Source organism: Euphorbia lathyris, chromosome 6 (genome assembly GCF_963576675.1).
Source record: "Euphorbia lathyris chromosome 6, ddEupLath1.1, whole genome shotgun sequence".
Lineage (NCBI taxonomy): Eukaryota > Viridiplantae > Streptophyta > Magnoliopsida > Malpighiales > Euphorbiaceae > Euphorbia > Euphorbia lathyris.
Window position 1 is genome coordinate 32,935,288 of NC_088915.1, and position 18,095 is coordinate 32,953,382.

The 18,095-nt window shown below is 34.3% G+C and overlaps 1 non-coding gene across 1 annotated transcript; it reads left to right on the top strand.

Moving 5' to 3' along the window:
• Nucleotides 1–17,444: 17,444 nt before the first annotated feature.
• LOC136234368 (small nucleolar RNA R71) lies at nt 17,445–17,551 on the top strand. The gene has a single exon (XR_010691254.1). It is a non-coding gene; the product is annotated as a small nucleolar RNA R71 (small nucleolar RNA).
• Nucleotides 17,552–18,095: the final 544 nt, after the last annotated feature.

Sequence of the window (18,095 nt, forward strand, 5' to 3'; positions counted from 1 at the left end):
GGTCAATTACTCGGCCAGGAATAGGGATTCAACCAAAGTTTCAAAAGCTGAGATGTTTATCTTGTGGTGTATGGTTACAGGTCAAAAGGTGAACTTGGGTTATTGGCTAGCCGACAAATTCCAAAAGCTAGTCCAAAAACCCAAGTGCATCTATCTAGGACACTTGATAACATCGTTGGCAGTGCACCTATGTGAATTTGATGTTGCACACACTGATAAACACGTTTCATGCCTTACACCGCCTCTTAGCTTGAAAGTTTTACAGAACATGCAGTTGTTACGCCGAGAAGGGCAAAATTTTGTGTTTGTGGATGCAGGGAAATTGGCAACAGATAAGGAGCTACTGCCAGATGATGGTACTGACGGGACAGCAAGCCAACGTCCTCGTTTCACCAAGGCAGCAGCGGCAAGGAAAGCCCCAACTGAGTCGCCCGTTTCAGATTTTTGGGTTGTGCAAGGGCAACTACAAACCTTGGGAGCACTCGTTCAAGATACTACGACCACCGTGGAAGCCTCTCAACACACCCAAGAGCGCATATTACAAGAAATCCGAGAGATGCGTGCTAACCAAGAGGCCTATTTCAAGACGGTCAATTTTGACCCACCTTTTCCTCGAAAGGATTGAGGCTCGGGGTCCCCTCCCCTTAAAAAGGGCAATAAGCTTCTCAATCACTTGTTTAAATTTTATCTTTTCATTTAATTGGTTGTTGAGATTGCTGCCCTTGCCCCTAATTGATTAATTCCGCACCGAGGACGGTGCGAGGAGAAAAGAGGGGGAGGGATGAGATGTTAGAAGTGCTTTCATGTGAATATGGTTGTTGCTTTCTATAGATGTTTTGCTGTCCATTTCCATTTTGTTAGTAGTTTTGTGCATGTTTAACACACATTCTTTAAGCTGAAAATTTGTGCAACTGTTGGTACAAGTCTAGGATAGTGTGAGGTGGCTGCCCTTTGCCTTGTCTCTTCGAGATTTTACCATTGCTAGCTCATTATCTTCCAAATGCTTGACAAAGTTACTTGTTGTTTTAGTACTGAGTCCCATAAGTGTTATCGAGTCTTGCGAGTACCTTTCTGAATAGTCGGAGTCAAGTAAATGCTTTGCTTACACGCTGACAAACTGAATTGTTTCCAACATTGCATGAAAACCGTTTTAATAAGTTGACTTAGAAGCAGCATCACCACTTTACACCCTATTTCTGATAAGCATTTGAGCCTAATGGAAAGAGCAAACACATTACGCATTTGCTCTATTTTCTTTTCTGAGTGTGTCCGCATAGTATGTTAGTTCTAAAACTTGCCATGATATACGTTTCAAGACCCGATTGATGAATTCGAACTGTTAAAATGATAAGGGCATTAGGTTTTTTTTGATGTCAACCTTTCCACACTTTTGAACCCTGAAAAAGTAAGATGGAAACTTACCAAAAATTTAACCAGCCTTTAGACTGCCAATTTGAGCCTTTTTCCCCATTATTTTTTGATACCTTGTTTATTCCTTTGGCCAAGGATAAGTTTTAAGCCTTCAGAGTCCAGTTGGTGTTTGTACAAAAATGTTGGGTCGTTTGATTTTGTGTTTCGTGTCATATTTTGAACCACAAGTTCTTTAAAGAAGAGACAACAAAACTGTTGTGCTCCATAATTACTTGTTGTGGTTATTTGTTCAAAAAAAGAGAGAAGAAAATAGAGGCAGAAAAAAAAAGAGAAAAGAAAAAGCCTCAAAGAAAAAAGAAAAAAAAGAGAAAAAGCCTCAAAGAAAAAAAAAGGAAAGAAAAAAAAAAGATAAATAGGTTACAGTCATTTGTCTGTCCTAGTTCGTCTACTGTTTTAGTTTCTTTTGTTTATGTTCTCGTTAGTTTCCATGATTATCTCGAGTTGTTTTCTAGATATTCATGTGAGATTATGAGTTTGTCGTCTTGTAAATATGCAGTTTTACTTTTGTTTTGGTCTAGTTTGGAGTAGTCTGCACTATTTTACTACTCTCGGATCCCCTAAAGTTTTTTTCCCCTCTCTCTTTTCCAACCCATGAGCCTAACCTACGTTACACCCTTGTTAAGTCTCTTTGATTTTCTGTTTGAATTCATACTATGTGGTGGAGGTTCGATTGATTGGCAAGCCTATGGTAACTACATTATATGATTGTGACTTGAGTGAATCCTCTAAAATGAATTATAAGCCTAAACACAAGAGTGCATAGAGTGATCACGTGAGGGTGTTGTTGCTTCTAGTTTCTTGTTTTACACATTACGTGCAGTGTTGTTGAGACGTTTTTGGGAGTTAGAAGTATTCTAAAATCCGAAAGATTCTTGACTTGGATGATTGGTAGTCAATGTCTTTATAACGCTTAGGGGAATTAGGAACGAATGGCAAGACAACCTAAGAGTAAGCGGAGCTAATGCCATGATCTGGTATGCTTGAGGGCAAGCATTGGGCAAGTGTGAGGTGTTTAATAAGTGCATAATTCAAAAATAAATAACCCCACTTTTGTTCTTTATAATTCTCATGTTTTGTTATTTTTGCGGGTTTTATTGCTTGTTTTTGGTATTTTCATCTCTACAGGCCAATGATGACTAAAGGGAGATAAATTGGGCTTAATTTGGGCCGAGCTGATGTCGGGTCGTGATCCGGAGCTGATTGGGCAGATATTGGTTTGAGTTAGAGTTAGTCTTGCACAAGACTAAGGCAGTTACGGGCTGACAGTTTCCTACTTCAAATAGGATTGCTTTCCTGATCCGGATTGGAAGATTTGAGAACAAGATTTTCAGCTAGAGCACGAATTTGTAGGAGACAAATGAGGAGGCAATTAATTTCAAATTTGAAAGGAGATTCTAAAGCGAATTGAAGGGATTTAGTTCCCTATTTTGAGGAGTCGTAATAGACTTAAGAACGGCAGATTTTCCAAGTCGAGGATATCAGTTTTTTACATTTTATTTTCCAGCAGAAAAACACATACGTTCATGGCTATTGATAGCTAACTTTTTAATTTCGGTTAAGGGATAGTTCAAGGGATTCTTCTTCGTTATCGTGAGATCGTAGTATTTCACTTTTCTCCTTTTATTAAGTCGTTTATTTGTTCATTGTGTTCAGGGAATTATCCTCAATTGATTATTTGTTCCATGAATGATTACTGCAGGTTGTTTGTCAAATTGAATAATCATAAAGCTGATTCGGTTTATTAGAGTTTCACCTAAGACAACCGAACTAAGTAGCTATTGACTGTTTGAACCAAGCTAGTTTCGTGTTTGGAAGAACGGATCCAAGTTTGACAAACCTGAGTTCGTATTCCGCGTGACATTAACACGAATCAAGCTAGGTTTATTTAAGTCAAATGAACAGATAAGTTAGTTTATAATCGCCGACGCTGAGAGACGATTAACTAAGATCAGGTTCTTCTATTTCTTAAGCTGTCAGTAAATTAAATCTTAGGCGCTGAGATAGGATTGTCTATTGATTAGGAACAAGCTATTTGTCGTGCTTAGCTAGTTCATTATTAAGGAAGAACATTCAAACTGACCCGGCAGAAACAAGAGAATATAACCTTATCTGTCAATGATCGTTAACGAATGAATCATCCTGCGATTCCCCTTAACTGAACTTTTCCAAATATTATTCACAAACCATCTTCAATTTCTGTTCTGTTTTTGCCATATCTTTTACTTGCTACATTTAATTTAATAAGCTTCACAATTTCAAACCCCCATTTAATTATTTGGTTAGGTCATTAGAAGTTTTAAATCAATATTATTCCCTTGGGTTCGACCTCTACTTGCTCTATTACAAATTATTTGTTTAGGAAAAGTTGGGATTATTTTTGGTGGATTCGGCACTCATCAGTGGCCGGAATCTGGAACCTTGTGGCCGGAATCTGGAAATGGTGCGCCGGAATCTTCAACCTTATGGTTGGGATTTTAATATTTGATGCATGCACTTATTAATATCAATTAAATGTGCATAATAATAAATTATTAATAAAAAAAGAAATATGCATAATAATGAATTATTAATAGAAAAAAATGCAAAAACATGCTCTAATTTCTTATTTATTTAATTCCTCTATATTTTTGTAATTTATATTTTAAAATGTTAAGGACGATGTTCTAAATATTGTTACATATATTTTAAACTTTATAATTTGTGTTCTAAAAATTAAGTATAATGTTTAAAAAAATAGTAAATATATGGACCATTTTTACATTTGTTCTATAATATAATTTATAACACTCATATTCTAAATAACATAATGTATGTTCTAAAAAACATAACGCATGTTCTAAAGTTTATATTTTGTGTTCCAAAAATTAAGTATAATGTTCTAAAAAAATCAGTAGATATCTCGATCTGTTTTTCATTTGTTCTATAATATAATTTATAAATCATGTTCGAAAAAACATAACACGTGTTCTAAAAAACATAACGTATGTTCTAAAAAATATGTCGTACGTTCTAAACTTCATAGTTCGTGTTTTAAAAGTTAAAATATATGTTCTAACGTTTGTTTAAAAAAATATATAGTTTGTTTTCCAAAAATTAAGTATAATGTTCTAAAAAAATCAGTAGATATTTCGATCGTTTTTTCACTTGTTCCATAATATAATTTATAACTCATGTTCGAAAAAACATAACACGTGTTCTAAAAAACATAACGTATGTTCTAAAAAATATGTCGTACATTCTAACTTCATAGTTCGTGTTTTAAAAGTTAAAATATATGTTATAACGTATGTTTTAAAAAATATATAGTTTGTGTTCTAAAAATTAAGTATAATGTTCTAAAAAATCAGTAGATATCTGGATCGTTTTTTCATTTGTTCTATAATATAATTTATAACTCATGTTCGAAAAAACATAACACATGTTCTAAAAAACATAACGTATGTTCTAAAAAATATATCGTACGTTCTAAACTTCATAGTTCGTGTTTTAAAAGTTAAAATATATGTCCTAACGTATGTTTAAAAAAATATATTTTCCTATGTAACATAAATTACAAAAATATAAAGGAATTAAATAAATAAGAAATTAGAGCATGTTTTTGGATTTTTTTTTATTAATAATTCATTATTATGCACATTTCTCTTTTTTTCTATTAATAATTTATTATTATGCACATTTCCTTTTTTCTATTAATAATTCATTATTATGCATATTTAATCGATATTAATAAGTGCATGCGTCAAATATTAAACAAAAAAAAAAACAATAGAAGCTAAAAGAGAGATGGTATATTAATCAGCGCGCGAAATAATATACAAAAAGAGCAATTGGCTTAGTGGTAAACAACATGTAGTGTAGATGAATAGGTCTTAGGTTTGAACCTCCTAATAAGCAGCAATATTTTTTCTTAATTTTCCTACTCAAAACTACGTAGTTTTGGGTGGTTCTCACCTAAGGTGAGTTCTCACTTAGGGGAGGGTTCTCACTTGATTCCTCCCCTATATATATATATATATATATATATATCAAAACCTTTCAATCAATCAACTAGAAGTCGTTTCTTCTGAAAAAATGTATCTATTGTTGATTATTTTTTCTTTCCACCTAAACCAAAATGAACACCATTCTTAACTTTTTTGTAGTGCAAACACAACTTTTAGTATATATCGTAGCAAGTAGTTTTTTAAGGTGATCATTGCTTGAAATACCTCTTTTAACGATACATTTGCGATAATGTAATTATCATCTGGTTCGGGATCATTTCCATCATTATTGATTGAATAATTTCTTCGTCTGTATGCATTTTACAATAAAAAATTATCTATAAAATAATAAATATTGATTTATCGATAAATTAATAATTTATTCATTTATCGAAATCTCGCTTAATTTTCCTACTCAAAACTACGTAGTTTTGGGTGGTTCTCACCTAAGGTGAGTTCTCACTTAGGGGAGGATTCTCACTTGATCCCTCCCATATATATATATATATATATATATATATATATATATATATATATATATATACCAAAACCTTTCAATCAATCAACTAGAAGTCATTTTGTTGAGCGATTTCCGCAAGTGCACGGTTTCGCTTGTAGTAATAAAAATATCGATCCCACAGGGATACGTTTTTTAACGAAAAACTTATTTTTGCATCTGTTAATTTCGAACTTGTTAGATTTACTATTGAATGTTAATGAAAAGTGAAATTTGTCTAATTGAATTTAGGAAAAATAATTGTTTAATTGAGTTTGTGGACTTTGAGTATTTGAAAATGCTAGAATAAGATTTTATATTAGAATATATCGATCGTTAGAAAAGTTTTCTGATTTAGGGATGAATTTTACAAAACATGAACATTTAGAACTTTTAGAAAAACAAATAAATGTATTCGTTTGCATTGAGCAAAGAAAACAACTTAAACTTTGTATTAATTATGATGATGAAATAAATGACGGAACCTCTAATTAATTGGCTTTGAACGTGGCAAAACCCTTTAGCCGGCATAATGCCCTTAACCAAATTAAAACTCTACCGAGATAATAATTTGCCTAAGTGTTCAACAAAGTTTTCTTGTAATGATTTTGAATTAACTACGTTTTAATGAAAACACCAGCAATCACTTTAGTGGGTTGGTTACCATAAGTGCTGCATAACGATTTATCGAATAGAACAGACTTTATTAGATGAAATATAAATTGATACAAGTTTACAGAGAACATGGAGCATCGAGTTCTTCGAGGGCGTGCAAGTGAACGGCTGATCAGTCCTTTCCTTGGGTTTCCTTAGAGGTTGTCAGGCTCAGGGACGAATACTCTACTCAATCTTCTCGCTGTAACTTCGTAATAGGGATTCGGTCGGCCTCTACCAAAATGCAAACTAAAACTGGAACAATGTCTAAACGCTACTGTGTTTGTAATTAAACTATAAACAATATGTGTACCTCATCTTGTTTTGTACAGAATCTAATTTCTAACTCTCGAATTGTTTTTACTTAGAACTTATACATTAGTTCTACGCTCTGATTCTATATCTATATTACATAACATTACATCGCATTTTTCTCAACATCAACTCTTTATTTATAGATGTTGAAGGGTTGTGATTGAAGTGATATGTCCTTTTGTGAAAAGACGTATTCGTTGGTAAAGAGTCGTGTCCGTTGTTAAGAATTGTGTTCTTTGTGAAGAGTCGTTTCTATCCACCCGAACGAACGCGTTTCTTGATTTTCAACATGTGTTCATTGCACCTTTGGCAGAATTCTGCACTTACCGAGAATGGGGATCCTCGGCCGTGAATGGGGGAACATCAAGTTAAGCTTTGGACGAAGGGAGGAAGTAGCTGAAGGACGCGTGTCGCGGCCGTGGGTGGTGGATTCGCGGTCGCGGCACGGTGCGTTTTTTCACTTCTTTGCTCTCGTTCGTGTCCTTGACTTGGCGCTTTTGCTTTACGTCGTCTTTGACTCCTTTTGTAGGGTTTTTCTTCTGTTTTTGATCCTTTTTCGTTCCTATTTGGATTTTACCAAATATTTAGGTACCTTGCAAGAAAGAAAGATATTCGAGAGTAAAAGTAATCTAAACAGATATAAATAACACAAATTTATAATAAAAATGATGTAAATATTAATGATATTTTAGGTATATTTTGGGCTTAACAAATCTCCACACTTAATCTTTTGCTAGTCCCGAGCAAAATTTCACTGAATTTATTCCTTAACTAATCTCTTTATGAAAATAAAATATATATCTTTGTGTTTACCTTTTAAATTAGTTAAGCCGAAAATACTAAATTCGCATGGCAAATTTATACGCAAAATATCAAACTAACTTAGTATAAATACGATATATCATTCGTCTTGTATTTCAATGTTTAAATTGAAGTATTCGGGACGATGTAAGCACGCATGTTATTGAGTCTTTCATCTCAAGGCATTTCAAAGCACCAAATTTCCTTTCCCAAACTTGAATTATTATATATGATTTATTAAGTTTAATTTATTTGCTTAGTTACGTCCGTGATAAGGGTGGTCTCGACCGTAAATTTATATGCATTTTATTTGTGTTCGCTTAAGAGGTATCGACCATGCCATGGGTGGACGCAATCGTTACTTTAAACTTTAAACACGCTTAATTTTTCTTATTTAAACGTTCCTTCCATACCTCGATTGTGATAAGGGTGGTCGCAATCGTGACCAAAAGCACGCTTTTATTTATTTATTTCTTCCCTTTCATACCTCGACTGTGATAAGGTTGGTCTCAATCGTGGCCAAAAGTTAAGAATATGATTTTTTTTCTTTGATTATGAATTATAAATTGTAACTTGGGAAAAAGAAAGTTAGCACATTCATCCTATATTGACTTAAAATTCAACATGTATTATGGCTATAGTTTCCTTAAAAACTTCAATTGGTGTTAATGTAAGACAAAATCAAAACCGAGCTAAAAAATTGTTAGTTCAATTTAATGCCTATAAACCTAATTGAAAATTTAAAATAAGATCTATTGTATCATGAATTTTATGATATAAAATAGAGATTAAAATTAAAGAATTTATTACTTAAATACATTCACTCGAAACAATTTTTACTTAAAATCGTGTCGAAGATTTGAAGAGAAAAAATTTTTTTTTTTGAAAAATATTACCCGTATAGAAATATATTCTTTCTATCGATAATGATAACCTAAAAATAATCATAAAAAAATTTTAACTTATGATTAATTTATAAATGTATAAAAATGTTAAGTTTATAAAAGTGTTGCAATATACGTTGCATTTGTATTTGTGAAAACAAGTGTTGCATAAAAAAAAAATTTGTTTTGTTGCATTCATTCGTTTGTATAAAATGATATATGTATATATCTCCTCCCACACTGAAATTGGACCATGTCCTCATTGGTGTAAAATTGAGATAAAACATTAAAAATAAAACATACGAAAATAAAAGAAAGATTAGCAAAGAAAAACATTCAACATAAAATTAAATTGGAATTGTACGAAACATAATAAATAGAAATGGACGAAACTGAAATTAAAACAATATAATAAGAAAATGAAAGATAAAACCTAAACATTCGGCGGGGAATCCGGAGGTGTTGGTGAAGTTTCCACATTTCGACGACGGAAAAATGAAAGCATCTGATGCCGAGTCGATCTATGCTCACGCCTCAAAGTATTGAGGTGGTCATTCATCACCATGTTGTTCTCCACCAAATCATCAATTCTTAAATTCATTTGTCTATTATTTGCATTGATTTGGTTCAAAATACGCTTTAAATCCACCTGATCATCATCGCGAGTTGCTCGGGCTTGTGGTGCATCGTCCGCTCCTTCCTCCGCACCTCCTTCTTCGGTACCTACATTTTGGGAACTAGAAGTACCTCCACCCATAGTGCCACGAAGATGTGCAATACGGGAAGCATAAGAAATAAAAATGGGAGGAACCGCAGAAACCAATAAATGAGCCCGCTCAAGAGCCGCAATGTCCAAAACCGGAACATACCCATGGTAGGTGGACATGTCATAAGTTGCCAATTCATCTCGTGCTCCCAAAACAATAGCGGTGATTAAATTACCGAGAGGGACTTGATTGGTATGAGCCCTCGAAGCACGATACAAATTGTCAAATATCATTCCAATGCTATCAACCTTTAAACCTTTGAATAAACAATCCCAAACAAACAAATCCCGGACTTGAATCTTCGAACTCTCAACATGACCAAATAGTGAAAAACTCAAATATTTGTGAAAGAAGAACACACAATTGTCCTTAATCAATTTGCTTGAAGTGTTTTTAGAGTCGAAAGAAGTTTGATCCGAAAGAGTTTGCCAAAAAGAGTTATTGTCGAAATCCTTAGGCTTATCATAAAAATCACTAGTAGGGAAACCAAACATATTCCCCATAGCCTCATAATCTATGGTATAGGTAGTACCATTATTCCTAAAAGAAATTTCCGTTTTCTTTTTGTTCATCTTCAAAGTAACCAAAAACTCAACCACATAATCTGTAATTTGGGGAAAACGCATAGAAGCAAAAGTTGCCCACCCCAAAGTCTCAATAAAAGTATCAATTTGAGTAGCGAAGTTCAACTTCCTTACCGAATCAAAGTCAAGAAACTGCATGTCCACGAACTTACGAGTGGCGTTTGAAAAATGCTTGAAACGTCCAACTTCTTCCTCGGAATGAATATCGAAATAAGCCCCGCAACCAACACGAAGGCGATTAGCCTCGGTGACAGCCGACTTGTGTCCAACACGCTTTGCTCTAGGCATGGTTATGGTGGTTAGGGTTAGAAAAATAAAAGATGAAAAGAGAAAAGCTTGAGGTTGAAGATGAAGTAGAAGTTGTATTCAGTCTTGAATTTGAAAGGTGTAGGTGATTGAAAAGGGTAATGAATAAATTGGGAAGAGGTTAGAGTAAGGGATTGGTTAAAATTGGAGGTGATGTGAGGTTTGTGTAAGTAATAGGGATATATAGGGTTGAATAGGAAGAGTAAGAGTTAGATTAGGAATAGGAATAGGCTGAAAATAGGCAAAAATCCGGACTGATGAGTGCCTTAACCACGCGTGTCGCAACCGAGGACGCACATCCGCGGCCGCGGCACGCGTTTTTCAGAGAATTTTTCTCCGAATTTCTGTGTGCTGCTTGCTGAAGTTACCGAGAATCTGCCATTCTCGACCGCGGATCAGCCCCTGGTCACCCAAATTCTGCAGATTAACTCCATTTTGTGTATTTCCTTGATAAATTTTATCCTGAACTCCTTGAAAATGTAATCTGTACTTAAAAACATAAGTGTAAAACATTAAATGATAAGGAAAACCAAAGGTTTATCCTTATTAATGGAAAAATAAACGTAAATGCTTTAATTAATGTATGTAAGTTAAGAATATTAAAGGTTTTGAACTAAAATTAATTGAAGCATTTATGTTTGTTCAATAATGTAAGTTAAATGAATCTTTATTTAAGGAATTAAAACTTAGTTATTAACATTTAACTAGTCATGAATTTACTAAAGTTTCATTTAATAGATTCATTAGTGTAGAATAATGAAAATAATGATAGTTTAACCATATAATCAAAATCAGGATATAATGCAAAAGAGAAATTTTTATTTATTGGAAATATGTACAACATATATACAAACAAAACAAACAAAGCTATGCTATAAATTTGTCCCTTTCAATCGGGATTTCCTTAGCCCTATAGCGGTCTATTTTCATCTGCACGAAAGCTTGACGTTCTGGTGCAGAAAGAAAATGTGGGCCTGATCGAAATACTCGTTTCACTAGACCTTCATATTCTAAAAATTCATAGTCTAGCGTCGGAAAAGATTCAGCATCACTCCAAGGAACAGAAATACTTCCCTTGGTCCCTAGAATTATTCCACATATGATATTCCTGAATCCAACCTTCTTAGCCTTGGATCTAGACGCGGCAACAAGACCCTCCATCAGAATCTCCAAGAACATAAAGATCAGTGTCTTTGACCACACTACTGAATGTGCGACCGAACAGACTGTGACTCAGAAATTTATGCAAATACAGCATAGAGTTGGAGTGAAAAGACTGATTATAGGCAAGTTTAGGATTGAAATGCCAGAATCCGGTGAGCATTCTCCAAATATCAGTGGATGTCATGTCTCTTCCAGGATGACGTTTGATAGTATCCTTTAAGGGAAAACCAAACCAAGCATGCAATTCAGGATATCCAAAAGTAAAGGTTTTGCCATCCCGACGAAAGCTAAGACGCACCCGACGCTTGTTAACAAAACGAACCGTACAGAAGAATTCGAATATCTAGTCTCCAATTATAGGAAACTTCATATCAACGAATTTGGTCCATCCTAAACGTTCCATATAGCGACTCATATCGTCTCTAATTCCTAGTTGATCGTTAAGAAAGTCATCCATGTATAACATTCCTACAAAGAATGTATATCGATGCCTCAAGAAGCGCCTTCCCTCATCATGATTGAAGATAGGAAAGTTACATCCATATCGCTCTGATATGTCAGTACGTTTATTGCGTGAAGCAATAACTTTCTTAGATGGTGTGGTTTGAGAAGTCATGGTGTTTGGAATGAGTAAGGAAGCAAAAGGTTCTGAACTTAGTTTCTGGTTTGATGAATTGTAAGAATATCAGAGAATTGTTCTGACAGAGATGAAAAGAATGTAACAGAAAACTAAACCTCTAGAACCTATTTATAAAATCCTAGGATGAAAAGAGGTGTTGTTTTGAAGTGAAAAGTCATAAAATCAGACCTCTTAAAAATGAAGAAACTCAATTTTTCGTTTCTGAAAAGTTGTGTCTGCTGGAAGATGAAGAACACAGGTCTGATTTCTGCAGAAATTCACCGTGTCGCGACTGAGGATTCTGAGCCGCGGTCGCGACACGCTGATTTCCTTACGGAAATCAAGCGTCAAAACCTCTATTTTCTGATCCTCTACCGAGAATCCCTATCCTCGGTAAGTTCAGAATTTTCCTGTCTATTTGAAAATCAATTGAAATCAGAATTCTCAACTGAGGATCCCAAATCCTCTGTAAGTTCAGAACTTCCCTAGCTAACTAGAAATACCCAAATTCTCAACTGAGAATTTTAAATTCTCTATAAGTTCAGAAAATTCCTTATCTTTTTAAGAATTCTAAATATGTGAATTCTCAACTGAGAATTCCAAAATCTCAACTGAGAATCACTAAATTTCTTCTAACTCACATTAAATCCCTAAAATTTAATTAAAATCACGACTTGAATATATTTTTTATGTATCTAAAATTCTAACATAAAGTGATATAATTTAAAACAAAATAAAATAAATAAAAAAAATAAAAAAAATAAACTATGTGTAGAAAAACGAAATGATTTATATGTCAGGTAATCTTGTTACGAAATCAGTTCCTATTTCAGAAATATTTTCGTAATAAATTTTACATCGATTACCATTAACTTGGAAACGATTGCCGTTAGTTTCCTCAAGTTCTAAAGAACCATAGTCGAATGTTTTGACGACTAAATACGGTCCTGTCCATCTGGACTTAAGTTTTCCTGGAAATATACGAAGCCGTGAATTAAATAACAGCACCTTATCTCCAACATTAAAGTGTTTGACTTTGATCTTGGCATCGTGCCATTTTTTCACTCTTTCTTTATAAATCCTCGCATTTTCATACGATAGATGACGTAACTCATCTAACTCATTTAAATTGAGCAAACGTTTCTTTCCTGCTTGTTGTAAATCAAAATTAAGTTTTCTAATAGCCCAATAGGCTTTATGTTCTAATTCGACTGGCAAATGACATGCCTTTCCATACACCAAAAGGTATGGAGTCATTCCTATTGGTGATTTAAATGCAGTACGGTATGCCCATAGCGCATTATTGAGTTTTTGTGACCAATCTTTTCTTGATGATGAAACAGTTTTCTCTAGAATCCATTTGAGTTCTCTATTTGAGATCTCCGCCTGACCATTTGACTGAGGATGGTATGGCGTTGACACGCGGTGGCGTACTCCATACCTTTTCATAAGTATATCAAAATTTCGATTCATGAAATGGGTACCGCCATCACTAACAACGACTCTAGGACAACCAAATCTACAAAATATATCGTCAAGAAAATTAACAACTACTTTAGAATCATTCGTAGGGGTTGCAATTGCTTCAACCCACTTCGAAACATAATCAACGGCTACTAATATGTAAGTTTTACCATTGGAAGGCGAAAAAGGTCCCATGAAATCTATTCCCCACATGTCGAAGATTTCAACTTCCAATATGTTTGTGAGGGGCATCTCATCTTTCCTTCCTAAATTTCCTGTTCTTTGGCATTTATCACAACGAGTGATAAATGAACCAACGTCTTTAAACATCGTAGGTCAAAAGAAACCACATTCAAATATTCTAGCTACCGTTTTATTAACTCCATTATGTCCTCCGTATGAGCTGGAATGACATTCCGATATTATAGATTCATATTCATTTTCTCCAACGCATCTCCTAATTATCCCGTCACCACATGATTTGAATAAAAAGGGATCTTCCCAAAAATACTGTTTAATGTCGAAGAAAAATTTCCTCCTTTGTTGGAAAGATAATCCTTCCGGAACAATATCAGTTGCAAGATAATTAGCAATATCTGCATACCATGGTGACATGACACTTTCTACTTGATAGAGATGTTCATCGGGGAAATCATCTCGTATACCGATAGTTTCACCTATAGGACCGTTTTCATCTTCTAGTCTTGATAGATGATCGGCGACAAGGTTTTCTACTCCCTTTTTGTCTTTAATTTCTATATCAAATTCTTGTAACAACAAAACCCATCTAATCAGACGCGGTTTTGCATCTTTCTTAGCAAATAGATAACGTAAAGCTGCGTGATCTGTATAAATAATAACTTTAGATCCTAACAAGTATGACCTAAACTTATCACATGCAAATACTACGGCTAACATCTCTTTTTCTGTTGTTGTGTAATTTAACTGTGCACCGGACAATGTGTGACTTGCATAATATATAACATGTAATCTTTTATCCTTTCTTTGACCTAAAACACATCCTACAGCTAGGTCACTTGCATCACACATGATTTCAAAAGGCAAATCCCAATCGGGTTTAGCAATTATGGGTGCACTGACTAAGGCTGTTTTCAATGTTTCGAAAGCTTTAATGCAATCTTCATTAAAATCGAAGGTTGAATCCTTCATAAGCAAATTAGTAAGTGGTTTGGAAATCACAGAAAAGTTTTTTATAAATCGTCTGTAAAAACCTGCATGTCCTAGAAATGATCTTACTCCCTTGACAGTTGTTGGTGGGGGTAATTTTTCTATTACTGAAGTTTTTGCTCTATCCACTTCTAATCCTTTTTCAGATATTTTATGACCTAAAACAATTCCTTCGTCAACCATGAAATGACATTTTTCCCAATTTAATACTAAATTCGTTTCTTCGCATCTAGAAAGAACTTTATCTAAGTTTTTTAAACATGCATCAAAAGAATCTCCATAAACTGAAAAATCATCCATAAATACTTCCATGATATCTTCAATGAAATCATTAAAAATTGCAGTCATACAACGTTGAAAAGTTGCTGGTGCATTACATAGACCAAAAGGCATTCTCCTATATGCAAATGTTCCATAAGGACATGTGAAGGTTGTTTTATCTTGGTCATCCGGGTAAATATATATTTGAAAGAATCCGGAATAACCATCAAGAAAACAATAAAATGCATGACCGGCTATCCTTTCGATCATTTGATCAATGAAAGGTAAAGGAAAATGATCTTTCCTAGTTGCCTTATTTAGGTTCCTATAATCTATACAAACCCTCCAACCAGTGGTGGTTCGCGTAGGTATTAATTCACCTTCATCATTCCTTACTACAGTTATGCCTCCCTTTTTGGGTACACAATGGATTGGACTAACCCATTCACTATCCGAAATAGGATAAATGATTCCATTGTCTAAAAGTTTAGTAATCTCATTTTTGACTACTTCTTTCATATTCGGATTTAAACGTCTTTGTCTATCCGCTTTAGGTGGCTTATCTTCTTCTAAGTGAATCCTATGCATTACAATACTAGGATTAATTCCTTTTAAATCTGAAATCTGCCATCCCATACTTCCTATTCTATTTCTAACAACTTCTTTCAATTTTTCTTCTTGATTTTCTGTTAATTTGTTAGAGATGATTATAGGTAGAGTATCACTTCCGCCTAGGAAAATGTATCTCAGATGGTTTGGTAATTCTTTAAGTTCTAATTTAGGTGGAACTACTACTGAAGGCGGAACTGGTCCATCTTCTCGAATCAAAGGCTCTGGGTCCTTATCTTCTAATTCTTCACCCATTATAGGTTCTATTATTTCTTCTCTTTGAACAATGTCATTAACACATTCTTCAACTAAATCAAGTTTCATACAGGCGAAATCCTCCATAGGATATTTCATTGCTTGATTCATATCGAACTCGATCTTATCGTCACCTATTCTTAAAACTACTTTTCCTTCCGACACATCAACTAGAGCACGTCCCGTGTTCATGAACGGTCTACCAAAGATTAGCGGACAATTAGCATCATAAGCAAAATCTAAGATAACAAAATCAGTAGGAAAAATAAACTTGTCAACTTTTACTAAAACGTCCTCAATTATACCATATGGTCTTTTAGTGGATTGATCCGCTAATTGCAAAACCATATTGGTACGTTTGATGTCTTCTTCTAAACCTAATTTTTCAAAAATAGACAATGGCATCAAGTTTATACTAGCTCCTAAATCACAAAGACAACTTGGGATTTCCATATTTCCCAATTTACACGGAATGGTAAAGCATCTGGGATCTTTGAGTTTAGTAGGTAATTTGCTTGATACTATCGAACTACAATCTTCAGTAAGTGAAATGGATGAAATTCCTTCCCAACTAATCTTTTTTGAAATTAAATCTTTCAAGAATTTTCCATAGTTAGGAATTTGCGTAATTGCATCCATGAATGTTAAATTTATATGCAAATTTTTAAGTTTATCTAAAAATGATAAAAGTTGTTTATCATGGTCCTTATTTCGGACCTTGTGTGGAAAAGGTGGCTTTGGTACAAAAGGTTTCGTACTAGAGTCAATTGGTGTATCTTTTTGTTTTAATGTATCTTCTTTGGATTTTAGTAAATCATTTCCAGGTAAAGTTGAATTTCCGGGCATTTCCGGACCTAAGTAGTTTTTCCCTGAGCGAAGAGTGATAGCCTTAACATGCTCTTTCGGATTTTCTTCCGTTTGGCTGGGAAGACTTCCCTCTTTGCGGGATGGAATTGATTTAGCAAGTTGTCCAATTTGAACCTCCAAATTATGGATGCTAGATGATTGGTTTTTGATAAGTTGATCGAATTTACTTTCGATCCGTTTAAAACCATCGTCTTGATTACTTACCTTTCCATTCATAGCATCTATAAATTTGTCGATTTTTAAAGATAAAGTGCTAATCGTATCTCTTGTTTGATTTTGATAATTATTTACACGATATTGATTAGCATTTGCATTATTATTATTATTATTACTATCTTTCCAGTTAAAGTTAGGATGATTTCTCCATCCAGGATTATAAGTATTAGAATAAGGATTAGTAGTTTGGTTTTGTCCTTGGACAAAATTTACCTGTTCTATCTCATTCATACCTTCGTAATCAATGTCTGTCTGGATCGGATTACCATTAGGATCGCACGGTGCCATAAACCTATCAACTTTGTGCGATAAGGCAGAAAATTGGGCTTGTAACATCGTAATTGGATCAAGATTCATTATACCTTTAACCGATGATGTACCTGAGGATGATGGTTTCGCCATTGGTATATGTCCACGCTCTGCGGGCCACATACTGCTGTTGATTGCCATTTCCTCCAAAAGTTCTCTTGCTTGGACGGACGTCTTCTTCATAAATAACCCTCCAGACATAGCATCTAATGAACCTCTAGTCGTAGGATTTAATCCATTATAGAATGTCTGCATTAAAAGTGCATCTGGCAATTGGTGGTGTGGGCATAAACGTTGAAGTTCTTTAAAACGTTCCCAAGCTTCATAAAGAGTTTCATTATCATTTTGGGTAAAAGATGTCAATTCTTTGATGACTCTTGCGGTTTTTGCTAAAGGAAAATATTTTGATAAAAACGCTTGGGCTAATTGGTCCCAAGTTTCAAATGTTGCAGCAGGCATAGAAGTTAACCAAATTTTTTCCTTATCCTTCAAAGTGAAAGGAAAGAGGCGAAGTTTGATTGCTTCGGCTGTTACATTAGTAATTTTAAAAGTATCACAAATTTCTAAGAAATTTGTCAAATGGGCATTAGGGTTTTCGTTAGGTAGTCCATAAAACATTACGTTGTTTTGCAACATATTAAGCAAAGCAGGCTTAATTTCAAATTGATTTGCGTTTATAGGGGGTCTAACTACACTATTAGTTACACCGGCCATTCCTGGCCTAGCATAATCCATAAGTATCGGTGGATCGGCCATATTTTCTGGCTGGACTACTTTGGGTTTTAAGGGTGTTTTGTCTTTGTTTTTGTTGTCTTTCTTGTTTTTCTTAAGTGTTCTTTCAATTTCTGGATCAAGAGGGTCTGGTGGCGTGCCCGAACTTCGCGAACTGCGCATGAACTTGAAATTGTTGCACGAACCAAAC